The sequence below is a fragment of the Callithrix jacchus genome, chromosome 13, assembly GCF_049354715.1.
Source record: "Callithrix jacchus isolate 240 chromosome 13, calJac240_pri, whole genome shotgun sequence".
NCBI classification, from domain to species: Eukaryota; Metazoa; Chordata; class Mammalia; order Primates; family Cebidae; genus Callithrix; species Callithrix jacchus.
In genome coordinates this window covers 45873235-45900400 of record NC_133514.1, presented here as the reverse complement: position 1 = coordinate 45900400, position 27166 = coordinate 45873235, and positions in this window count along the sequence as shown.

Sequence of the window (27166 nt, the reverse complement as noted above, 5' to 3'; positions counted from 1 at the left end):
ATGCGTTTTCGGCTTCTTCAAAGAAAGAGTTTAGAAACTCCTGCAAACACACATCATTTTACCTCTGTAAGTTGAATGCACACGTTGAAGACCGTTCTGTTAGGTATCTCCGTTTTGGTTTTAGAAGCAGATATTTCTCAATACAGCGTTTACTCCCATTCACTCTGGTATATCCAAACGCAGATCCTAGAACAAACGTGCTTCTCACTCTCTGATTCTGAAAGCGGATTCGACTCCCTTAGTTAAGCAAACACTTTGCAGAGCAGTTTGAAAGATACGTTCGTTTTGTGTTTTAGACGGAGATTTACAGCTAATTCTTAAATGCCTGGATTTGGCTAGAAAAATGCATTTTCCGCTTCTTCACAGAAAGGGTTTAGAAACTCCTGCAAACACACATCAGTTTAACTCTGTAAGTTGAATGCAGACGTTGAAAACCGTTCTGTTAGGTAGCTACTTTTTGGTTTCAGAAGCAGATATTTCTCAATACAGCGTTTAATCCCATTAACTCTGCTATATAAAAATGCAGCTCCTAGAACAAACATGCTTCTCACTCTCTGATTCTGAACGCGGATTCAACATTTTAGTTAAGCAAACACCCAGCATAGCAGTTTGAAAGATACGTTCGTTTTGTGTTTTAGACAGGAATTTACAGCTATTTCTTAAATGCCTGGATTTGGCTGGAAAATTGCGTATTCCACTTCTTCACAGAAAGGGTTTAGAAACTCCTGGAAACACACATTAGTATAACTCTGTAAGTTGAATGCACACGTTGAAGACCGTTCTGTTAGGTAGCTCCGTTTTGGTGTTAGAAGCAGATATTTCATAATACAGCCTTTACTCCCTTTCACTCTGCTATATACAAACGCAACTCCTAGAACAAGCATGCTTCTCAGTCTCTGATTCTGAACGCGTATTCGACTCCCTTAGTTAAGCAAACACCCAGCAGAGCAGTTTGAAAGATACGTTCGTTTTGTGTTTTAGACTGAGATTTACAGCTATTTCTTAAATGCCTGGATTTGGCTGGAAAATTCGTTTTCCGCTTCTTCACAGAAAGGGTTTAGAAATTCCTGAAAACACACATCAGTTAAACTCTGTAAGTTGAATGCACACGTTGAAGACCATTCTGTTAGGTAGCTCCGTTTTGGTTTTAGAAGCAGATATTTCTCAATACAGCCTTTACTCCCATTCACTCTGCTATATTCAAACGGAGCTCTTAGAACAAACGTGCTTCTCACTCTCTGATTCTCAATGCCGATTCGACTCCCTTAGTTAAGAAAGCACCCAGCAGTGCAGTTTGAAAGATACGTTCGTTTTGTGTTTTAGACGGAGATTTACAGCTATTTCTTAAATGCCTGGATTTGGCTGCAAAATTGCGTTTTCCACTTCTTCACAGAAATGGTTTAGAAACTCCTGCAAACACACATCAGTTTAACTCTGTAAGTTGAATGCACACGTTGAAAACCGTTCTGTTAGGTAGCTTTGTTTTGGTTTAGAAGCAGATATTTCTAAATACAGCCTCTACTCCCATTCACTCTGCTATATACAAACGCGGCTCCTAGAACAAACGTACTTCTCACTCTCTTATTCTGAACGAGGATTCAAATCCCTTAGTTAAGCAAACACCCAGCAGAGCAGTTTGAAAAATACGTTCGTTTTGTGTTTTAGACGGAGATTTACAGCTATTCCTTAAATGCCTGTATTTTGCTGGAAAAATGCGTATTTCGCTATTTCACAGAAAGGGTTTAGAAACTCCTGCAAGCACACCACAGTTTAACTCTGTATGTTGCATGCACACGTTGAAGACCGTTCCGTTACGTAGCTCCGTTTTGGTTTTAGAAGCAGATATTTCTCAATACAGCGTTTACTCCCATTCACTCTGCTATATAAAAACGCAGCTCCTAGAACAAACATGCTTCTCACTCTCTGATTCTGAATGCGGATTCGACTACTTTAGTTAAGCAAACACCCAGCAGAGCAGTTTGAAAGATACGTCCGTTTTGTATTTTAGACGGAGGTTTACAGCTATTTCTTAAATGCCTGGATTTGGCTGGAAAAATGCATTTTCCGGTTCTTCACAAAAAGGCTTTAGAAATTACTGCAAACGCACATCAGTTTTACGCTGTAAGTTGAATGCACAGGTTGAATACCGGTCTGTTAGGTAGCTTCGTTTTGGTTTTAGAAGCAGATATTTCTCAATACAGCGTTTACTCCCATTCACTCTGCTATATCGAAACGCAGCTCCTAGAACGAACGTGCTTCTCACTCTCTGATTCTGAACGCGGATTCGACCACCTTAGCTAAGCAAACACTTAGCAGAGCAGTTTGAAAGATAGGTTCGTTTTGTGTTTTAGACGGAGATTTACAGCAATTTCTTAAATGCCTGGATTTGGCTGGAAAAAAGCGTTTTCCCCTTCTTAACAGAAAGTGTTTAGAAACTACTGCAAACACACATCAGTTCAACTCTGTAAGTATAATGCACACGTTAAAGACCGTTCTGTTAAGTAGCTCCGTTTTGGTTTTTGAAGCAGATATTTCTCAATACAGCGTTTACTCCCATTCATTCTGCTATATCCAAACGCAGCTCCTAGAACAAACCTGCTTCTCACTCTCTGATTCTGAAAGCGGATACGACTCCCATAGTTAAGCAAACACGCAGCAGAGCAGTTTGAAGTATACGTTCGTTTTGTGTTTTAGACGGAGATTTACAGCTATTTCTTAAATGCCTGGATTTGGCTGGAAAATGCGTTTTCCGCTTCTTCACAGAAAGGGTTTAGAAACTCCTGCAAACAGACATCAGTTTATCTCTGTAAGTTGAATGCACAGGTTGAAGACCGTTCTGTTAGGTAGCTCCTTTTTGGTTATAGAAGCAGATATTTCTCAATACAGCGTTTACTCCCACTCACTCTGCTATATCCAAACGCAGCTCCTACAACAATCGTGCTTCTCACTCTCTCATTCTGAACACGGATTCGACTCCCTTAGTTAAGCAAACACCCAGCAGAGCAGTTTGAAAGATTCCTTCGTTTTGTGTTTTAGACGGAAATTTACAGCTATTTCTTAAATGCCTGGATATGGCTGGAAATATGCGTTTTCCGCTTCTTCACAGAAAGGGTTCAGAAACTCCTGCAAACACACATCAGTTTAACTCTGTAAGTTGAATGCACACGTTGAAGACTGTTCTGTTAGGTAGCTCCGTTTTTGTTTTAGAAGCAGATATTTCTCAATACACCGTTTACTCCCATTCACTGTGCTATATCGAAGCGCAGTTTCTAGATTAAACGTGCTTCTCACTCTCTGATTCTGAACGCGGATTCAACTCCCTTAGTTAAGCAAACACCCAGCAGAGCAGTTTAAAAGATACGTTCGTTTTGTGTTTTAGACGGAGATTTACAGCTATTTCTTAAATGCCTGGATTTGGCTGGAAAAATGCGTTTTCCGCTTCTTCACAGAAAGGATTTAGACACTCCTGCAAACATACATCAGTTTAACTCTGTAAGTTGAATGCACACGTTGAAGACCGTTCTGTTAGGTAGCTCCGTTTTGGTTTAAGTAGCAGATAGTTCTCAATACAGCGTTTACTCCCATTCACTCTGCTATATAAAAACGCAGCGCCTAGAACAAACATGCTTCTCACTCTCTGTTTCTGAACGCGGATTCGACTCCTCTAGTTAAGCAAACACCCACCAGAGCAGTTTGAAAGATAAGTTCGTTTTGTGTTTTAGACGGAAATTTACAGCTATTTCTTAAATGCCTGGATTTGGCTGGAAAAATGTATTTTCCGCTTCTTCACAGGAAGGGTTTAGAAACTCCTGCAAGCACACATCAGTTTTACTGTGTAAGTTGAATGCACACGTTGAAGACCGTTTTGTTAGGTAGCTTAGTTTTGGTTTTAGAAGCAGATATTTCTCAATACAGCGTTTACTTCCATTCACTCTGCTATATCCAAACGCATCTCCTAGAACAAACGTGCTTCTCACTGTCTGATTGTGAACGCCGATTCGACTCCCTTTGTTAAGAAAGCACCCAGCAGAGCAGTTTGAAAGATACGTTCGTTTTGTGTTTTAGACGGAGATTTACAGCTATTTCTTAAATGCCTGGATTTTGCTGGAAAAATGCGTATTCCGCTTCTTCACAGAAAGGGTTTAGAAACTTTTGCAAGCACACCACAGTTTAACTCTGTGTGTTGCATGCACACGTTGAAGACCGTTTCGTTACGTAGCTCCGTTTTGGTTTCAGAAGCAGATATTTCTCAATACAGCGTTTACTCCCATTCACTCTGCTATATAAAAACGCAGTTCCTAGAACAAACATGCTTCTCATTCTCTGATTCTGAACGCGGATTCGACTACTTTCGTTCCGCAAACACCCAACAGAGCAGTTTGAAAGATACGCCCGTTTTGTATTTTAGACGGAGATTTACAACTATTTCTTAAATGCCTGGATTTGGCTGGAAAGTGGCGTTTTCCACTTCTTCACAGAAAGAATTTAGAAACTCCGGCAAACACACATCAGTTTAACTCTGTAAGTTGAATGCACACGTTGAAGACCGTTCTGTTAGGTACCTCCGTTTTAGTTTTAGAAGGAGATATTTCTCAATACAGCGTTTACTCCCATTCACTCTGGTATATCCAAACGCAGATCCTAGAACAATCGTGCTTCTCACTCTCTGATTCTGAAGGCGGATTCGACTCCCTTAGTTAAGCAAACACCCAGCAGTGCAGTTTAAAAGATAAGTTCGTTTTGTGTTTTAGACGGAGATTTACAGCTATTTCTTAAATGCCTCGATTTGGCAGGAAAAATGCGTTTTCCGCTTATTCACAGAAAGGGTTTAGAAACTCCTGCAAACACACATCAGTTTAACTCTGTATGTTGAATGCACACGTTGTAGACCGTTCTGTTACGTAGCTCCGTTTCGGTTTTAGAAGCTGATATTTCTCAATACAGCGTTTACTCTCATTCACTCTGCTATATCCAAACGCAGCTCCTAGAACAAACATGCTTCTCACTCTCTGATTCTGAACGCGAATTCGACTCCCTTAGTTAAGCAAACACCCAGCAGAGCAGTTTGAAAGATACGTACGTTTTGTGTTTTAGACGGAGATTTACAGCTATTTCTTAAATGCCTGTATTTGGCTGGAAAAATGCGTTTTCCACTTCTTCACAGAAAGGGTTTAGAAACTCCTGCAAACACACATCAGTTTAACTCTGTAAGTTGAATGCACACGTTGAAGACCGTTCTGTTAGGTAGCTCCATTTTGGTTTTAGAAACAGATATTTCTCAATACAGCGTTTACTACCATTCACTCTGCTATATCCAAACCCAGGTCCTAGAACGAACGTGCTTCTTATTCTCTGATTCTGAAGGCGGATTCGACTCCCATAGTTAAGCAAACACCCAGCAGAGCAGTTTAAAAGATACGTTCATTTTGTGTTTTAGACGGATATCTACAGCTATTTCTTATATGCCTGGATTTGGCTGGAAAAATGCGTTTTCCGCTTCTTCACAGAAAGGGTTTAGAAACTCCTGCAAACAAATATCAGTTTACCTCTGTAGGTTGAATGCACACGTTGAAGACGGTTCTGTTACGTACCTCCGTTTTGGTTTTAGAAGCAGATATTTCTCAATACATGGTTTACTCCCATTCACTATGTTATCCAAACGCAGCTCCTAGAACAAACGTGCTTCTCACTCTCTGATTCTGAAGGCGGATTCGACTCCCTTAGTTAAGCAAACACCAAGCAGATAAGTTTGAAAGATACGTTCCTTTTATATTTTAGACGGAGATTTACAGCTATTACTTAAATGCCTGGATGTGGCTGGAAAAATGCGTTTTCCACTTCTTCACAGAAAGGGTTTAGAAATTCCTTCAAACACACATCAGTTTAACTCTGTAAGTTGAATGGACACGTTGAAGACCGTTTTGTTAGGTAGCTCCGTTTTGGTTTTAGAAGCAGATATTTCTCAATACACCGTTTACTCCCATTCACTCTTCTATATCCAAACGGAGCTCCTAGAACAAACGTGCTTCTCACTCTCTGATTCTGAACGCCGATTCCACAACCTTACTTAAGAACACACCCAGCAGAGCAGTTTGAAAGATACGTTGGTTTTGTGTTTTAAACGGAGATTTACAGGTATTTCTTAAATGCCTGCATTTGGCTGCAAAATTGCGTTTTCGACTTCTTCACAGAAAGGGTTTAGAAACTCCTGCAAACACACATCAGTTTAACTCTATCAGTTGAATGCACACGTTGAAGACCGTTGTATTAGGTAGCTCCGCTTTGGTTTTAGAAGCAGATATTTCTCAATACAGCCTCTACTCCCATTCACTCTGCTATATACAAACGCAGCTCCTAGAACAAACGTGCTTCTCACTCTCTGATTCTGAACGCGGATTCGACTCCCTTAGTTAAGCAAAAACCCAGCAGAGCAGTTTGAAAGATACGTTCGTTTTGTGTTTTAGACGGAGATTTACAGCTATTTCTTAAATGCCTGGATTTGGCTGGAAAAATGCATTTTCCGCTTCTTCACAGAAAGCGTTTAAAATCTTCTGCAAACACACATCAGTTTAACTCTGTCAGTTTAATGCACACGTTGAAGACCCTTCTGTTAGGTAGCTCCGTTTTGGTTTCCGAAGCAGAAATTTCTCAATACAGCATTTACTCCCTTTCACTCTTCTATATCTAAACGCAGCTCCTAGAAAAAACGTGCTTTTCACTCTCTGATTCTGAACGCGGATTCGACTCCCTCAGTTAAGCAAACACCCAGCAGAGCAGTTTGAAAGATACGTTCTTTTTGTGTTTTAGACGGAGATTTACAGCTATTTCTTAAATACCTGGATTTGGCTGGAACATTGCGTTTTCCAGTTTTTCACAGAAAGGGTTTAGAAACTCCTGCAAACACACGTGAGTTTAACTCTGTAAGTTGAATGGACACGTTGAAGACCGTTTTGTTAGGTAGCTCCGTTTTGGTTTAAGAAGCAGATATTTCTCAAAACAGCCACTACTCCCATTCACTTTGCGATATCCAAATGCAGTTCCTAGATGAAACGTGCTTCTCACTCTCTGATTTTGAACGCGGACTCAACTCCCTTAGTTAAGCAAACACCCAGCAGAGCAGTTTGAAAAATACGTTCGTTTTGTGTTTTACATGAAGATATACAGCTATTTCTTAAATGCCTTGATTTGTCTGGAAATATGCGTTTTCCGCTTCTTCACAGAAAGGGTTTAGAAACTCCTGCAAACACACGTCAGTTTAATTCTGTAAGTTGAATGCACACCTTGAAGACCGTTCTGTTAGGTAGCTCCGTTTTGGTTTTTGAAGCAGATATTTCTCAATACAGCGTTTACTCCCATTCACTCTGCTATATCCAAACGTAGCTCCTAGAACAAACGTGCTTCTCATTCTCTGATTCTGAAGGCAGATTCGACTCCCTTAGTAAAGCAAACATCCAGTAGAGCAGTTTGGAAGATACGTTCGTTTTGTGTTTTAGACAGAGATTTTCAGCTATTTCTTAAATGCCTGGATTTGGCTGGAAAAATGCGTTTATCGCTTCTTCACAGAAAGTGTTTAGAAACTCCTACAAATATACATCAGTTTAACTGTGTAAGTTGAATGCACACTTTGAAGACCGTTCTGTTATGTAGCTCCGCTTTGGATATATAAGCAGATATTTCTCAATACACCGTTTACTCCCATTCATTCTGCTATATAAAAACGCAGCTCCTACAACAAACATGCTTCTCACTCTCTGATTCTGAACGCGGATTCACCTTTCTTAGTTAAGCAAACACCCGCAGAGCAGTTTGAAAAATACATTCGTTTTGTGTTTTAGACGGAGATTTACAGCTATTTATTAAATGCCTGGATTTTTCTGGAAAAATGCGTTTTCCGCTTCTTCACAGAAAGGGTTTAGAAACTCCTGCAAACACACATCAGTTTAACTCTGTAAGTTGAATACACACGTTGAAGATCGTTCTGTTAGGTAGTTCCGTTTTGGTTTTAGAGGCAGATATTTCTCAATACAGCGTTTACTCCCATTCACTATGCTTTATCCAAACGCAGCTCCTAGAACAAACCTGCTTCTCACTCTGACTCTGAAGGCGGTTTCGACTCCCTTAGTTAAGCAAACACCAAGCAGATCAGTTTGAAAGATACGTTCGTTTTGTGTTTTAGACGGAGATTTACAGCTATTTCTTAAATGCCTGGATTTGGCTTGAAAAATGCGTTTTCCGCTTCTTTACAGAAAGGGTTTAGAAACTCCTGCAAACACACATCAAATTTAACTCTGTAAGTTAATTACACGTTGAAGACCGTTCTGTTAGGTAGCTCGGTTTGGTTTTAGATGCAGATATTCCTCAATACAGCGTTTACTCCCATTTACTCTGCTATATCCAAACGCAGCTCCTAGAACAAACGTGCTTCTCACTCTCTGATTCTCAACGCGGATTCGACTCCCTTAGTTCAGCAAACACCCAGCAGAGCAGTTTCAAAGATACGTTCGTTTTTTGTTTTAGACAGAGATTTACAGCTATTTCTTAAATGCTTGTATTTGGCTGGAAAATTGCGTTTTCCACTTCTTCACAGAAAGGGTTTAGAAACTCCTGCAAACACACATCAGTTTAACTCTGTATGTTGAATGCACACGTTGAAGACCGTTCTGTTAGGTAGCTCCGTTTTGGTTTTAGAAGCAGATATTTCTCAATACAGCGTTTACTTTCATTCACTCTGCCATATCCAAACGCAGTTTCTAGATGAAACGTGCTTCTCACTCTGATTCTGAACGCGGATTCAACTTTGTTAGTTAGGCAAACATCCAGCAGAGCAGTTTGAAAGATACGTTCGTTTTGTGTTTTAGATGGAGATATACAGCTATTTCTTAAATGCCTGGATTTGTCTGGAAAAATAGGTTTTCCGCTTCTTCACAGAAAGGGTTTAGAAACTCCTGCAAACACACATCAGTTTAACTCTGTAAGTTGAATGGACACGTTGAAGACCGTTCTGTTAGGCAGCTCCGTTTTGGTTTTAGAAGCAGATATATGTCAATACAGCGTTTACTCCCATTCACTCTGATATATCAAAACGCAGCTCCTAGAACAAACCTGCTTCTCACTCTCTGATTCTGAACGCGGATTCAACTCCCTTAGTTATGCAAACACCCAACAGAGCAGTTTGAATGTTACCTTCGTTTTGTGTTTTAGACAAAGATTTACAGCTATTTCTTAGATGCCTGGATTTGGCTGGAAAAATGCGTTTTCCGCTTCTTCACAGAAAGTGTTTAGAAACTCCTGCAAACACACATCAGTTTAACTGTGTAAGTTGAATGCACACGATGAAGCCCGTTCTGTTATGTAGCTACGTTTTGGTTTTAGAAGCAGATATTTCTCAATACAGCGTTGAATCCCATTCACTCTGCTATATCCAAATGCAGCTCCTAGAACAAACGTGCTTCTCACTCTCTGATTTTGAAGGCGGATTCGACTTATTAGTTAAGCAAACACCCAGTAGAGCAGCTTGAAAGATACGTACGTTTTGTGTTTTAGACTGAGATTTACAGCTATTTCTTAAATGCCTGGATTTGGCTGGAAAATATCGTTTTCCATTTCTTCACAGAAAGGGTATAGAAACTCCTGCAAACACACATCAGTTTAACTCTGTAAGTTGAATGCACAGGTTGAAGAATGTTGTGTTAGGTACCTCCGTTTTTGTTTTAGAAGCAAATATTTCTCAATACAGCCTTTACTCCCATTCACTCTTCTATATCCAAACGCAGCTCCTAGAACAAACGTGCTTCTCACTTTCTGATTCTGAATGCGGGTTCGACTCCCTTAGTTAATCAAACACCCAGCAGAGCAGTTTGAAAGATTCGTTCGTTTTGTGTTTTAGACGGAGATTTACAGCTATTTCTTAAATCCCTGGATTTTGCTGGAAAAATGCGTTTTCCGCTTATTCACAGAAAGGGTTTAGAAATTCCTACAAACACACATCAGTTTAATTCTGTAAGTTCAATGCACACGTTGAAGACCGTTCTGTTAGGTAGCTCCGTTTTCGTTTTAGAAGCAGATACTTCTCAATACAGAGTTTACTCCCATTCATTTTGCTATATGCAAACGCAGCTGCTAGAACAAACGTGCTTCTCAGTCTCTGATTCTGAAGACGGATTCGAGTCCCTTAGTTAAGCAAACACCCAGCAGAGCAGTTTGAAAGATACGTTCGTTTTGTGTTTTAGACGGAGATTTACAGGTATTACTTAAATGCCTGCATTTGGCTGGAAAAATGCGTTTTCCACTTCTTCACAGAAAGGTTTTAGAAACTCCTGCAAACACACATCAATTTAACTCTGTAAGTTGAATGCACACGTTGAAAACCGTTCTGTTAGGTAGCTCCGTTTTGGTTTTAGAAGCAGATATTTCTCAATAAAGCGTTTACCCCCATTCACTCTGCTATATCCAAACGCAGCTCCTAGAACAAACCTTCTTCTCACTCTCTGATTCTGAACGCGGAATCGACTCTCTTAGTGAAGCAAACACCCAGCAGAGCAGTTTGAAAGACACGTTCGTTTTGTGTTATAGACGGAGATTCACAGCTATTTTTTAAATGCCTGGATTTGGCTGGAAAATTGCATTTTCCACTTCTTCACAGAAAGTTGTTTGAAACTCCTGCAAACACACATCAGTTTAACTCTGGAAGTTGAACGCACACGTTGAAGACCGTTCTTTTAGGTAGCTCCGTTTTGGTTTTAGAAGAAGATATTTCTCAATACAGCCTCTACTCCCATTCACTCTGCTATATCCAAACGCAGCTCCCAGAACAAACATGCTTCTCACTCTCTGATTCTGAACGCGGATTCGACTCCCTTAGTTAAGCAAACACCCCGCAGCGCAGTTTGAAAAATACATTCGTTTCGTGTTTTATACGGAGATTTACAGCTATTTTTTAAATGCCTGGATTTGGCTGGAAAAATGCGTTTTCCACTTCTTCACAGAAAGGGTTAAAAACTCCTGCAAACACACATCAGTTTAACTCTGTAAGTTGAATGCACACGTTGAAGGCCGTTCTGTTAGGTAGCTCAGGTTTGGTTTTAGAAGCAGATATTTCTCAATACAGCGTTTACTCCCATTCACTCTGCTATATCCAAACGCAGCTCCTAGAATAAACGTGCTTCTCACTCTCTGATTCTGAACGCGGATTCGACTCCCTTAGTTAAGCAAACACCCAGAAGAACAGTTTGAAAGTTACTTTGGTTTTTTGTTTTAGACAGAGATTTACAGCTATTTCTTAAATGCCTGGATTTCGCTGGAAAATTGCGTTTTCCACTTCTTCACAGAAAGGGTTTAGAAACTCCTGCAAACAGACATCAGTTTACCTCTGCAAGTTGAATGCACACCATGAAGGCCGTTCTGTTACGTAGCTCCGTTTTGGTTTTAGAAGCAGATATTTCTCAATACAGCGTTTATTCCCATTCACTCTGCTATATCGAAACGCAGTTCCTAGATGAAACGTGCTTCTCACTCTGTGATTCTGAACGCGGATTCAACTTTCTAAGTTAAGCAAACACCCGCAGAGCAGTTTGAAAAATACATTCGTTTTGTGTTTTAGACGGAGATTTACAGCTATTTCTTAAATTTCTGAATTTTGCTGGATAAATGCGTTTTCCGCTTCTTCACAGAAAGGGTTTAGAAACTCCTGCAAACACACATCAGTTTAACTGTGTAAGTTGAATGCACACGTTGAAGACCGTTCTGTTAGGTAGATCCGTTTTGGTTTTAGAAGCAGATATTTCTCAATACAGCGTTTAATCCCATTCACTCAGCTATATCCAAACTCAGCTCCTAGAACAAACGTGCTTTTCACTCTCTGATTCTGAAGGCGGATTCCACTCCTTAGTTACGCAAACACCCAGGAGAGCTGTTTGAAAGATACGTTCGTTTTGTGTTTTAGACGGAGATATACAGCTATTTCTTAAATGCCTGGATTTGGCTGGAAAAATGCGTTTTCCGCTTCTTCACAGAAAGGGTTTAGAAACTCCTGCAAACACACATCAGAATAACTCTGTAAGTTGAATGCACACGTTGAAGACCGTTCTGTTAGGTAGCTCCGTTTTGGTTTTAGAAGCAGATATTTCTCAATACAGCGTTTACTCCCATTCACTCTGCTATATACAAACGCAGTTCCTAGATGAAACGTGCTTCTCCCTCTCTCATTCTGAACGCGGATTCAACTCCATTAGTTAAGCAAACACCCTGCAGAGCAGTTTGAAAGATACGTTCGTTTTGTGTTTTAGACGGCGATATACAGCTATTTCTTAAATGCCTGGATTTGTCTGGAAAAATGCGTTTTCCGCTTCTTCACAGAAAGGGTTTAGAAAATACTGCAAACACACATCAGTTTAACTTTGTAAGTTGAATGGGCACGTTGAAGACCGTTCTTTTAGGCAGCTCCGTTTTGATTTTAGAAGCAGATATTTCTCAATAGAGCGTTTACTCCCATTCACTCTGCTATATCCAAACGCAGCTCCTAGAACAAACCTGCTTCTCAATCTCTGATTCTGAACGCGGATTCAACTCCCTTAGTTAAGCAAAAACCCAGCAGAGCAGTTTGAAAGATACGTTCGTTTTGTGTTTTAGACGGAGATTTACAGGTATTTCTTATATGCTTGGATTTGGCTGGAAAAAAGCGTTTTCCGCTTCTTCACAGAAAGAGTTTAGAAACTCCTGCAAACACACATCAGTTTAACTCTGTAAGTTGAATGCAAACGTTGAAGACCGTTCTGTTAGGAAGCTTCGTTTTGGTTTCAGAAGCAGATATTACTCAATACAGCGTTTACTCCCTTTCACTCTGCTATATCCAAACGCAGCTCCTAGAACAAACATGCTTCTCACTGTCTGATTTTGAACGCGGATTCAACTCCGTTAGATAAGCAAACACCCAGCAGAGCAGTTTGAAAAATACGTTCGTTTTGTGTTTTAGACGGAGATGTACAGCTATTTCTTCAATGCCTGGATTTAGCTGGAAAATTGCGTTTTCCACTTCTTCACAAAAAGGGATTAGAAACTCCTGCAAACACACATCACTTTAACTCTGTAAGTTGAATGCACACGTTGAAGAGCGTTCTGTTAGGGAGCTCCGTTTTGGTTTTAGAAGCAGATATTTCTCAATACAGCGTTTACTCCCATTCACTCTGCTATATCCAAACGCAGCTCCTAGAACAAACGTGATTCTCACTCTCTGATTCTGAACGCGGATTCGACTCCCTTAGTTAAGCAAACACCCAGGAGAGCAGTTTGAAAGATACGTTCGTTTTTTGTTTTCGACGGAGATTTACACCTATTTCTTAAATGCCTGGACTTGGCTGGAAAAATGCGTTTTCCGCTTCTTCACAGACAGAATTTAGAAACTCCTGCTAACACAGATCTGTTTAACTGTGTAAGTTGAATGCACACGTTGAAGACCGTTCTGTTAGGCAGCTCCGTTTTGGTTTTATTAGCAGATATTTCTCAATACAGCGTTTACTCCCATTCACTCTGCTATATCCAAACGCAGCTCCTAGAACAAACTTGCTTCTCACTCTCTGATTCTGAACGCGGATTCCACTCCCTTAGTTAAGCAAACACCTAGCAGAGCAGTTTGAGCGATACGTTCGTTTTGTGTTTTAGACGGAGATTTACAGCTATTTCTTAAATGCCTGGATTTGGCTGGAAAAATGCGTTTTCCGCTTCTTCACAGAAAGGGTTTAGAAACTCCTGCAAACACACATCAGTTCAACTCTGTAAGTTGAATGGACACGTTGAAGACCGTTCTGTTAGGTAGCTCCGTTTTGGTTTTAGAAGCAGATATTTCTCAATACAGCGTTTACTCCCATTCACTCTGCTATATACAAACGCAGCTCCTAGAACAAACGTGCTTCTCACTCTCTGATTCTGAACACGGATTCGACTCCCTTAGTTACGCAAACACCCAGCAGAGCAGTTTGAGAGATACGATCGTTTTGTGTTTTAGACGGAGATGTACAGCTATTTCTTCAATGCCTGGATTTAGCTGGAAAATTGCGTTTTCCACTTCTTCACAAAAAGGGATTAGAAACTCCTGCAAACACACATCACTTTAACTCTGTAAGTTGAATGCACACGTTGAAGAGCGTTCTGTTAGGGAGCTCCGTTTTGGTTTTAGAAGCAGATATTTCTCAATACAGCGTTTACTCCCATTCACTCTGCTATATCCAAACGCAGCTCCTAGAACAAACGTGATTCTCACTCTCTGATTCTGAACGCGGATTCGACTCCCTTAGTTAAGCAAACACCCAGGAGAGCAGTTTGAAAGATATGTTCGTTTTTTGTTTTCGACGGAGATTTACACCTATTTCTTAAATGCCTGGACTTGGCTGGAAAAATGCGTTTTCCGCTTCTTCACAGACAGAATTTAGAAACTCCTGCTAACAGAGATCTGTTTAACTGTGTAAGTTGAATGCACACGTTGAAGACCGTTCTGTTAGGCAGCTCCGTTTTGGTTTTATTAGCAGATATTTCTCAATACAGCGTTTACTCCCATTCACTCTGCTATATCCAAACGCAGCTCCTAGAACAAACTTGCTTCTCACTCTCTGATTCTGAACGCGGATTCCACTCCCTTAGTTAAGCAAACACCTAGCAGAGCAGTTTGAGCGATACGTTCGTTTTGTGTTTTAGACGGAGATTTACAGCTATTTCTTAAATGCCTGGATTTCGCTGGAAAAATGCGTTTTCCGCTTCTTCACAGAAAGGGTTTAGAAACTCCTGCAAACACACATCAGTTTAACTCTGTAAGTTGAATGCACGCGTTGAAGTCCGTTCTGTTAGGTAGCTCCGTTTTGGTTTTAGAAGCAGATATTTCTCAAAACAGCGTTTACTCCCATTCACTCTGCTATATACAAACGGAGCTCCTAGAATAAACGTGCTTCTCACTCTCTAATTCTGAACGCGTATTCGACGCCCTTAGTTGAGCAAACACCCAGCAGAGTAGTTTGAAAGATACGTTCGTTTTGTGTTTTAGACAGAAATTTACAGCTATTTCTTAAATGCCTTGATTTGGCTGGAAAATTGCGTTTTTCACTTTTTAACAGAAAGGGTTTAGAAACTCCTGCAAACACACATCAGTTTAACTCTATAAGTTGAATGCACACGTTGAAGTCCGTTCTGTTAGGTTGCTCCGTCTTGGATTAAGAAGCAGATATTTCTCAATACAGGGTTTACTCCCATTCACACTGGTATATCCAAACGCAGCTCCTAGAACGAACCTGCTTCTCACTCTCTGATTCTGAACGCGGATTCCACTCCCTTAGTTCAGCAAACACCCAGCAGAGCAGTTTGAAAGATATGTTCGTTTTGTGTTTTAGACGGAGATTTACAGCTATTTTTTAATGCCTGGATTTGGCTGGAAAAATGCGTTTCCGCTACTTCACAGAAAGGGTTTAGAAACTCCTGAAAACACACATCAGTTTAACTCTGTAAGTTGAATGCACACGTTGAAAACCGTTCTGTTAGGTAGCTCCGTTTTGGTTTTAGAAGCAGATATTTCTCAATACCGGGTATACTCCCATTCACTCTGGTATATCCAAACGCAGCTCCTAGAACAACCGTGCTTCTGACTCTCTGATTCTGAACGCTGATTCGACTCCCTTAGTTAAGCAAACACCCAGCAGAGCAGTTTGAAAGATACGTTCGTTTTGTGTTTTAGACGGAGATTTACAGCTATTTCTTAAATGCCTGGATTTGGCTGGAAAATTGCGTTTTCCGCTTCTTCACAGAAAGTGTTTAGAACCTCCTGAAAACACACATCAGTTTAACTCTGTATGTTGAATGCACACGTTGAAGACCGTTCTGTTAGGTAGCTCCGTTTTGGTTTTAAAAGCATATATTCCTCAATACAGCGTTTACTCCCATTCACTCTGCTATATCCAAACCCAGCTCCTAGAACAAACCTGCTTCTCACTCTCTGATTCTGAAAGCGGATTCGACTCCCTTAGTTAAGCAAACACCCAGCAGATCAGTTTGAAAGATACGTTCGTTTTTTGTTTTAGACGGAGATTTACAGCTATTTTTTAAATGCCTTGATTTGGCCGGAAAAATGCGTTTTCTGCTTATTCACAGAAAAAGTTTAGAAACTCCTGCAAACACACATCAGTTTAACTCTGTAAATTGAATGCACACGTTGAAGACCGTTCTGTTAGGTAGCTCCGTTTCGGGTTTAGAAGCAGATATTTCTCAATACAGCGTTTACTCCCATTCACTCTGCTATATACAAACGGAGCTCCTAGAACAAACGTGCTTCTCACTCTCTGATTCTGAACGCGGATTCGACTCCCTTAGTTAAGCAAACACCCAGCAGAGTAGTTTGAAAGATACGTTCATTTTGTGTTTTAGACAGAATTATACAGCTATTTCTTAAATGCCTGGATTTGGCTGGAAAATCCGTTTTCCACTTTTTAACAGAAAGGGTTTATGAACTCCTGCAAACACACATCAGTGTAACTCTGTTAGTTGAATCCAATCTTTGAAGACCGTTCTGTTAGGTAGCTCCGTTTTGGTTTAAGAAGCAGATATTTCTCAATACAGGGTTTACTCCCATTCACTCTGCTATATCCAAACGCAGCTCCTAGAACAAACGTGCTTCTCACTCTCTGATTCTGAACGCGGATTCCACTCCCTTAGTTAAGCAAACACCCAGCAGAGCAGTTTGAAAGATACGTTCGTTTTGTGTTTTAGACGGAGATGTACAGCTATTTCTTAAATGCCTGGATTTGGCTGGAAAATTGCGTTTTCCACTTCTTCACAGAAAGGGATTAGAAACTCCTGCAAACACATATCAGTTTAACTCTGTAAGTTGAATGAACACGTTGAAGACCGTTCTGTTAGGTAGCTCCAGTTTGGTTTTAGAAGCAGATATTTCTCAACACAGCGTTTACTGCCATTCACTCTGCTATATACAAACGTATCTGCTAGAACAAACGTGCTTCTCACTGATTCTGAACGCGGATTCGACTCCCTTAGTTAAGCAAACACCCAGCAGGGCAGTTTGAAAAATACGTTCGTTTTGTGTTTTAGACGGAGATTTACAGCTATTACTTAAATGCCTGGATTTGGCTGGAAAAATGCATTTTCCGCTTCTTCACAGAAAGGGTTTAGAAACTCCTGCAAACACACATCAGTTTATCTCTGTAAGTTGAATGCACACGTAGAAGACCGTTCTGTTAGGTAGCTCCGTTTTGGTTTTAGAAGCAGATATTTCTCAATACAGCGTTTACTCTTATTAACTCTGCTATATCCAAACGCAGCTCCTAGAACAAACGTGCTTCTCACTCTCTGATTCTGAGCGCGGATTCGACTCCCTTAGTCAGCAAACACCCAGCAGAGCAGTTTGAATGATACGTTCGTTTTGTGTTTTAGACGGAGATTTACAGCTATTTCTTAAATGCCTGGATTTGGCTGGAAAATTGCGTTTTCCACTACTTCACAGAAAGGGTTTAGCAACTCCTGCAAACACACATCAGTTTAACTCTGTACGTTGAATGCACACGTTGAAGACCGTTCTGTTAGGTAGCTCCGTTTTGGTTTTAGAAGCAGATATTTCTCAATACAGCGTTTACTCCCATTCACTCTGCTATATCCAAACGCAGCTCCTAGAACAAACCTGCTTCTCATTCTCTGATTCTGAAGGCGGATACGACTCCCTTAGTTAGGCAAACACCCAGCATATCAGTTTAAAGATACGTTCGTTTTTTGCTTTAGACTAAGATTTACAGCTATTTCTTAAATGCCTGGATTTGGCGGGAAAAATGCGTTTTCCGCTTCTTCACAGAAAGAGTGTAGAAACTCCTGCAAACAAATATCAGTTTAACTATGTAAGTTGTATGCACAGGTTGAAGACGGTTCTGTTAGGTAGCTCCGTTTTGTTTTTAGAAGCAGATATTTCTCAATACAGCCTCTACTCCCATTCACTCTGCTATATCGAAACGCAGCTCCTAGAACAAACGTGCTTCTCACTCTCTGATTCTGAAAACGGATTCGACTCCCTTACTTAAGCAAACACCCAGCAGAGCAGTTTGAAAGATACGTTCGTTTTGTGTTTTAGGCGGAGATTTACAGCTATTTCGTAAATGCCTGGATTTGGCTGGAAAATTGCGTTTTCCACTTCTTCACAGAAAGGGTTTAGAAACTCCTGGAAATACACATCAGTTTAACTCTGTAAGGTGAATGCACACGTTGAAGACCGTTCTGTTAGGTAGCTCCGTTTTGGTTTTAGAAGCAGATATTTCTCAATACAGCGTTTACTGCCTTTCACTCTGCTATATACAAACGCAGCTCGTAGAACAAACATGCTTCTCACTCTCTGATTCTGAACGCGGCTTCAACTCCCTTAGTTAAGCAAACACCCAGCAGAGCAGTTTGAAAGATACGTTCGTTTTGTGTTTTAGACGGAGATTTACAGCTATTTCTTGAATGCCTGGATTTGGCTGAAAAATGCGTTTTCGTCTTCTTCACAGAAACGGTTTAGAAACTCCTGCAAACACACATCGGTTTAACCGTGTATGTTGAATGCACACGTTGAAGACCGTTCTGTTAGGTAGCTCCGTTTTGGTTTTAGAAGCAGATATTTCTCAATACAGCGTTTACTCCGATTCACTCTGCTATATCCAAATGCAGCTCCTAGAAAAAACGTGCTTCTCACTCTATGATTCTGACCGGGGATTCAACTCCCTTAGTTAAGCAAACACGCAGCAGTACAGTTTGAAAGGTACGTTCGTTTTGTGTTTTAGACTGAGATATACAGCTATTTCTTAAATGCCTGGATTTGGCTGAAAAAATGTGTTTTCCGCTTCTTCACAGAAAGGGTTTAGAAACTCCTGCAAACACACATCAGTTTAACCCTGTAAGTTGAATGCACACGTTGAAGACCGTTGTTTTATGTAGCTCCGGTTTGGTTTTAGAAGCAGATATTTCTCAATACAGCGTTTACTCCCATTCACTCTGCTATATCCAAACGCAGCTCCTAGAACAATCCTGCTTCTCACCCTCTGATTCTGAAGGCGGATTCGACTCCCTTAGTTAAGCAACCACCCGGCAGAGCAGTTTGAAAGACACGTTCGTTTTGTGTTTTAGACGGAGATTTACAGCTATTTTTAATGCCTGGATTTGGCTGGAAAAATGCGTTTTTTGCTTCTTCACAGAAAGGGATTAGAAACTCCTGCAAACACACATCAGTTTAACTCTGCAAGTTGAATGCACACATTGAAGACCGTTCTGTTACGTAGCTCCGTTTTGGTTTTAGATGCAGATATTTCTCAATACAGCGTTTACTCCGTTTCACTCTGCTATATCCAAACGCAGCTCCTAGAACAAACCTGCTTCTCACTCTCTGATTCTGAACGCGAATTCGACTCCCTTAGTTAAGCAAACACCAGCAGAGTAGTTTGAAGGATACGTTCGTTTTGTGTTTTAGACGGAGATTTATAGCTATTGTTTAAATGCCTGGATTTGGCTTGAAAATTGCGTTTTCCAGTTTTTCACAGAAAGGGTTTAGGAACGTCTGCAAACACACATCAGTTTAGCTCTGTAAGTTGAATGCACACGTTGAAGACCGTTCTGTTAGGTAGCTCCGGTTTTGTTTGAGAAGCAGATTTTTCTTAATACAGGGTTTACTCCCATTCACTCTGCTATATCCAAACGCAGCTTCTAGAACAAACGTGCTACTCACTCTCTGATTCTGAAGGCGGATTCGACTCCCTTAGTTAAGCAAACACCCAGCATATCAGTTTAAAGATAAGTTCGTTTTTTGTCTTAGACGGAGATTTACAACTATTTCTTAAATGCCTGGATTTGGCGGGAAAAATGCGTTTTCCGCTTCTTCACAGAAAGTGTAGAAACTCCTGCAAACAAATATCAGTTTAACTCTGTAAGTTGTAAGCACAGGTTGAAGACTGTTCTGTTAGGTAGCTCCGTTTTGGTTTTAGAAGCAGATATTTCTCAATACAGCGTTTACTCCCATTCACTCTGCTATATCCAAACGCAGCTCCTAGAACAAACGTGATTCTCACTCTATGATTCTGAACCCGGATTCGACTCCCTTAGTTAAGCAAACACCCAGGAGAGCAGTTTGAATGATACGTTCGTTTTTTGTTTTAGACGGAGATTTACAGCTATTTCTTAAATGCCTGGATTTGGCTTAAAAAATGCGTTTTCCGCTTCCTCACAGAAAGGGTTTAGAAACTCCTGCTAACACACATCTGTTTAACTCTGTAAGTTGAATGCACACGTTGAAGACCGTTCTGTTAGGCAGCTCCGTTTTGGTTTTATTAGCAGATATTTCTCAATACAGCGTTTACTCCCATTCACTCTGGTATATACAAACGGAGCTCCTAGAACAAACGTGCTTCTCACTCTCTGATTCTGAACGCGGATTCGACTCCCATAGTTAAGCAAACACCCAGCAGAGTAGTTTGAAAGATACGTTCGTTTTGTGTTTTAGACAGAAATTTACAGCTATTTCTTAAGTGCCTGGATTTGGCTGGAAAATTGCGTTTTCCACTTTTTAACAGAAAGGGTTTAAAAACTCCTGCAAACACACATCAGTTTAACTCTGTAAGTTGAATCCACACTTTGAAGACCGTTCTGTTAGGTAGCTCCGTTTTAATTTTAGAAGCAGATATTTCTCAATACAGGGTTTACTCCCATTCACTCTGCTATATCCAAACGCAGCTCCAAGAACAAACGTGCTTCTCACTCTCTGATTCTGAACGCGGATTTGATTCCCTTAGTCAAGCAAACACCCAGCAGAGCAGTTTGAAAGATACGTTCGTCTTGTGTTTTAGACGGAGATTCACAGCTATTTCTTAAATGCCTGGATTCGGCTGGAAAATTGCGTTTTCCGCTTCTTCACAGAAAGGGTTTAGAAACTCCTGCAAACACACATCAGTTTAACTCTGTATGTTGAATGCACACGTTGAAGACCGTTCTGTTAGGTAGCTCCGTTTTGGTTTTAGAAGCAGATATTTCTCAATACAGCGTTTAATCCCATTCACTCTGCTATATACAAACGCAGCTCCTAGAACAAACCTGCTTCTCATTCTCTGATTCTGAAGGCGGATTCGACTCCCTTAATTAAGCAAACACCCAGCAGATCAGTTTGAAAGATACGTTCGTTTTTTGTTTTAGACGGAGATTTACAGCTATTTCTTAAATGTATGGATTTGGCTGGAAAAATGCGTTATCCGCTTCATCACAGAAAGGGTGTAGAAACTCCGGCAAACACACATCAGTTTAACTCTGTCAGTTGAATGCACAGGTTGAAGACGGTCCTGTTAGGTAGATCCGTTTTGGTTTTAGAAGCAGATATTTCTCAATACAGCGTTTACTCCCATTCACTCTGCTATATAAAAACGCAGATCCTAGAGCAAACATGCTTCTCACTCTCTGATTCTGACCGCCGTTTCAACTCCCTTAGTTAAGCAAACACCCAGCAGAGCAGTTTGAGCGATACGTTCGTTTTGTGTTTTAGACGGAGATTTACAGCTATTTCTTAAATGCCTGGATTTGGCTGAATAATGCGTTTTCCTCTTTTTCACAGAAAGGGTTTAGAAACTCCTGCAAACACACATCAGTTCAACTCTGTAAGTTGAATGGACACGTTGAAGACCGTTCTGTTAGGTAGCTCCGTTTTGGTTTTAGAAGCAGATATTTCTCAATACAGCGTTTACTCCCATTCACTCTGCTATATACAAACGCAGCTCCTAGAACAAACGTGCTTCTCACTCTCTGATTCTGAACACGGATTCGACTCCCTTAGTTACGCAAACACCCAGCAGAGCAGTTTGAGAGATACGATCGTTTTGTGTTTTAGACGGAGATGTACAGCTATTTCTTCAATGCCTGGATTTAGCTGGAAAATTGCGTTTTCCACTTCTTCACAAAAAGGGATTAGAAACTCCTGCAAACACACATCACTTTAACTCTGTAAGTTGAATGCACACGTTGAAGAGCGTTCTGTTAGGGAGCTCCGTTTTGGTTTTAGAAGCAGATATTTCTCAATACAGCGTTTACTCCCATTCACTCTGCTATATCCAAACGCAGCTCCTAGAACAAACGTGATTCTCACTCTCTGATTCTGAACGCGGATTCGACTCCCTTAGTTAAGCAAACACCCAGGAGAGCAGTTTGAAAGATACGTTCGTTTTTTGTTTTCGACGGAGATTTACACCTATTTCTTAAATGCCTGGACTTGGCTGGAAAAATGCGTTTTCCGCTTCTTCACAGACAGAATTTAGAAACTCCTGCTAACAGAGATCTGTTTAACTGTGTAAGTTGAATGCACACGTTGAAGACCGTTCTGTTAGGCAGCTCCGTTTTGGTTTTATTAGCAGATATTTCTCAATACAGCGTTTACTCCCATTCACTCTGCTATATCCAAACGCAGCTCCTAGAACAAACTTGCTTCTCACTCTCTGATTCTGAACGCGGATTCCACTCCCTTAGTTAAGCAAACACCTAGCAGAGCAGTTTGAGCGATACGTTCGTTTTGTGTTTTAGACGGAGATTTACAGCTATTTCTTAAATGCCTGGATTTCGCTGGAAAAATGCGTTTTCCGCTTCTTCACAGAAAGGGTTTAGAAACTCCTGCAAACACACATCAGTTTAACTCTGTAAGTTGAATGCACGCGTTGAAGTCCGTTCTGTTAGGTAGCTCCGTTTTGGTTTTAGAAGCAGATATTTCTCAAAACAGCGTTTACTCCCATTCACTCTGCTATATACAAACGGAGCTCCTAGAATAAACGTGCTTCTCACTCTCTAATTCTGAACGCGTATTCGACGCCCTTAGTTGAGCAAACACCCAGCAGAGTAGTTTGAAAGATACGTTCGTTTTGTGTTTTAGACAGAAATTTACAGCTATTTCTTAAATGCCTTGATTTGGCTGGAAAATTGCGTTTTTCACTTTTTAACAGAAAGGGTTTAGAAACTCCTGCAAACACACATCAGTTTAACTCTATAAGTTGAATGCACACGTTGAAGTCCGTTCTGTTAGGTTGCTCCGTCTTGGATTAAGAAGCAGATATTTCTCAATACAGGGTTTACTCCCATTCACACTGGTATATCCAAACGCAGCTCCTAGAACGAACCTGCTTCTCACTCTCTGATTCTGAACGCGGATTCCACTCCCTTAGTTCAGCAAACACCCAGCAGAGCAGTTTGAAAGATATGTTCGTTTTGTGTTTTAGACGGAGATTTACAGCTATTTTTTAATGCCTGGATTTGGCTGGAAAAATGCGTTTCCGCTACTTCACAGAAAGGGTTTAGAAACTCCTGAAAACACACATCAGTTTAACTCTGTAAGTTGAATGCACACGTTGAAAACCGTTCTGTTAGGTAGCTCCGTTTTGGTTTTAGAAGCAGATATTTCTCAATACCGGGTATACTCCCATTCACTCTGGTATATCCAAACGCAGCTCCTAGAACAACCGTGCTTCTGACTCTCTGATTCTGAACGCTGATTCGACTCCCTTAGTTAAGCAAACACCCAGCAGAGCAGTTTGAAAGATACGTTCGTTTTGTGTTTTAGACGGAGATTTACAGCTATTTCTTAAATGCCTGGATTTGGCTGGAAAATTGCGTTTTCCGCTTCTTCACAGAAAGTGTTTAGAACCTCCTGAAAACACACATCAGTTTAACTCTGTATGTTGAATGCACACGTTGAAGACCGTTCTGTTAGGTAGCTCCGTTTTGGTTTTAAAAGCATATATTCCTCAATACAGCGTTTACTCCCATTCACTCTGCTATATCCAAACCCAGCTCCTAGAACAAACCTGCTTCTCACTCTCTGATTCTGAAAGCGGATTCGACTCCCTTAGTTAAGCAAACACCCAGCAGATCAGTTTGAAAGATACGTTCGTTTTTTGTTTTAGACGGAGATTTACAGCTATTTTTTAAATGCCTTGATTTGGCCGGAAAAATGCGTTTTCTGCTTATTCACAGAAAAAGTTTAGAAACTCCTGCAAACACACATCAGTTTAACTCTGTAAATTGAATGCACACGTTGAAGACCGTTCTGTTAGGTAGCTCCGTTTCGGGTTTAGAAGCAGATATTTCTCAATACAGCGTTTACTCCCATTCACTCTGCTATATACAAACGGAGCTCCTAGAACAAACGTGCTTCTCACTCTCTGATTCTGAACGCGGATTCGACTCCCTTAGTTAAGCAAACACCCAGCAGAGTAGTTTGAAAGATACGTTCATTTTGTGTTTTAGACAGAATTATACAGCTATTTCTTAAATGCCTGGATTTGGCTGGAAAATCCGTTTTCCACTTTTTAACAGAAAGGGTTTATGAACTCCTGCAAACACACATCAGTGTAACTCTGTTAGTTGAATCCAATCTTTGAAGACCGTTCTGTTAGGTAGCTCCGTTTTGGTTTAAGAAGCAGATATTTCTCAATACAGGGTTTACTCCCATTCACTCTGCTATATCCAAACGCAGCTCCTAGAACAAACGTGCTTCTCACTCTCTGATTCTGAACGCGGATTCCACTCCCTTAGTTAAGCAAACACCCAGCAGAGCAGTTTGAAAGATACGTTCGTTTTGTGTTTTAGACGGAGATGTACAGCTATTTCTTAAATGCCTGGATTTGGCTGGAAAATTGCGTTTTCCACTTCTTCACAGAAAGGGATTAGAAACTCCTGCAAACACATATCAGTTTAACTCTGTAAGTTGAATGAACACGTTGAAGACCGTTCTGTTAGGTAGCTCCAGTTTGGTTTTAGAAGCAGATATTTCTCAACACAGCGTTTACTCCCATTCACTCTGCTATATACAAACGTATCTGCTAGAACAAACGTGCTTCTCACTGATTCTGAACGCGGATTCGACTCCCTTAGTTAAGCAAACACCCAGCAGGGCAGTTTGAAAAATACGTTCGTTTTGTGTTTTAGACGGAGATTTACAGCTATTACTTAAATGCCTGGATTTGGCTGGAAAAATGCATTTTCCGCTTCTTCACAGAAAGGGTTTAGAAACTCCTGCAAACACACATCAGTTTATCTCTGTAAGTTGAATGCACACGTAGAAGACCGTTCTGTTAGGTAGCTCCGTTTTGGTTTTAGAAGCAGATATTTCTCAATACAGCGTTTACTCTTATTAACTCTGCTATATCCAAACGCAGCTCCTAGAACAAACGTGCTTCTCACTCTCTGATTCTGAGCGCGGATTCGACTCCCTTAGTCAGCAAACACCCAGCAGAGCAGTTTGAATGATACGTTCGTTTTGTGTTTTAGACGGAGATTTACAGCTATTTCTTAAATGCCTGGATTTGGCTGGAAAATTGCGTTTTCCACTACTTCACAGAAAGGGTTTAGCAACTCCTGCAAACACACATCAGTTTAACTCTGTACGTTGAATGCACACGTTGAAGACCGTTCTGTTAGGTAGCTCCGTTTTGGTTTTAGAAGCAGATATTTCTCAATACAGCGTTTACTCCCATTCACTCTGCTATATCCAAACGCAGCTCCTAGAACAAACCTGCTTCTCATTCTCTGATTCTGAAGGCGGATACGACTCCCTTAGTTAGGCAAACACCCAGCATATCAGTTTAAAGATACGTTCGTTTTTTGCTTTAGACTAAGATTTACAGCTATTTCTTAAATGCCTGGATTTGGCGGGAAAAATGCGTTTTCCGCTTCTTCACAGAAAGAGTGTAGAAACTCCTGCAAACAAATATCAGTTTAACTATGTAAGTTGTATGCACAGGTTGAAGACGGTTCTGTTAGGTAGCTCCGTTTTGTTTTTAGAAGCAGATATTTCTCAATACAGCCTCTACTCCCATTCACTCTGCTATATCGAAACGCAGCTCCTAGAACAAACGTGCTTCTCACTCTCTGATTCTGAAAACGGATTCGACTCCCTTACTTAAGCAAACACCCAGCAGAGCAGTTTGAAAGATACGTTCGTTTTGTGTTTTAGGCGGAGATTTACAGCTATTTCGTAAATGCCTGGATTTGGCTGGAAAATTGCGTTTTCCACTTCTTCACAGAAAGGGTTTAGAAACTCCTGGAAATACACATCAGTTTAACTCTGTAAGGTGAATGCACACGTTGAAGACCGTTCTGTTAGGTAGCTCCGTTTTGGTTTTAGAAGCAGATATTTCTCAATACAGCGTTTACTGCCTTTCACTCTGCTATATACAAACGCAGCTCGTAGAACAAACATGCTTCTCACTCTCTGATTCTGAACGCGGCTTCAACTCCCTTAGTTAAGCAAACACCCAGCAGAGCAGTTTGAAAGATACGTTCGTTTTGTGTTTTAGACGGAGATTTACAGCTATTTCTTGAATGCCTGGATTTGGCTGAAAAATGCGTTTTCGTCTTCTTCACAGAAACGGTTTAGAAACTCCTGCAAACACACATCGGTTTAACCGTGTATGTTGAATGCACACGTTGAAGACCGTTCTGTTAGGTAGCTCCGTTTTGGTTTTAGAAGCAGATATTTCTCAATACAGCGTTTACTCCGATTCACTCTGCTATATCCAAATGCAGCTCCTAGAAAAAACGTGCTTCTCACTCTATGATTCTGACCGGGGATTCAACTCCCTTAGTTAAGCAAACACGCAGCAGTACAGTTTGAAAGGTACGTTCGTTTTGTGTTTTAGACTGAGATATACAGCTATTTCTTAAATGCCTGGATTTGGCTGAAAAAATGTGTTTTCCGCTTCTTCACAGAAAGGGTTTAGAAACTCCTGCAAACACACATCAGTTTAACCCTGTAAGTTGAATGCACACGTTGAAGACCGTTGTTTTATGTAGCTCCGGTTTGGTTTTAGAAGCAGATATTTCTCAATACAGCGTTTACTCCCATTCACTCTGCTATATCCAAACGCAGCTCCTAGAACAATCCTGCTTCTCACCCTCTGATTCTGAAGGCGGATTCGACTCCCTTAGTTAAGCAACCACCCGGCAGAGCAGTTTGAAAGACACGTTCGTTTTGTGTTTTAGACGGAGATTTACAGCTATTTTTAATGCCTGGATTTGGCTGGAAAAATGCGTTTTTTGCTTCTTCACAGAAAGGGATTAGAAACTCCTGCAAACACACATCAGTTTAACTCTGCAAGTTGAATGCACACATTGAAGACCGTTCTGTTACGTAGCTCCGTTT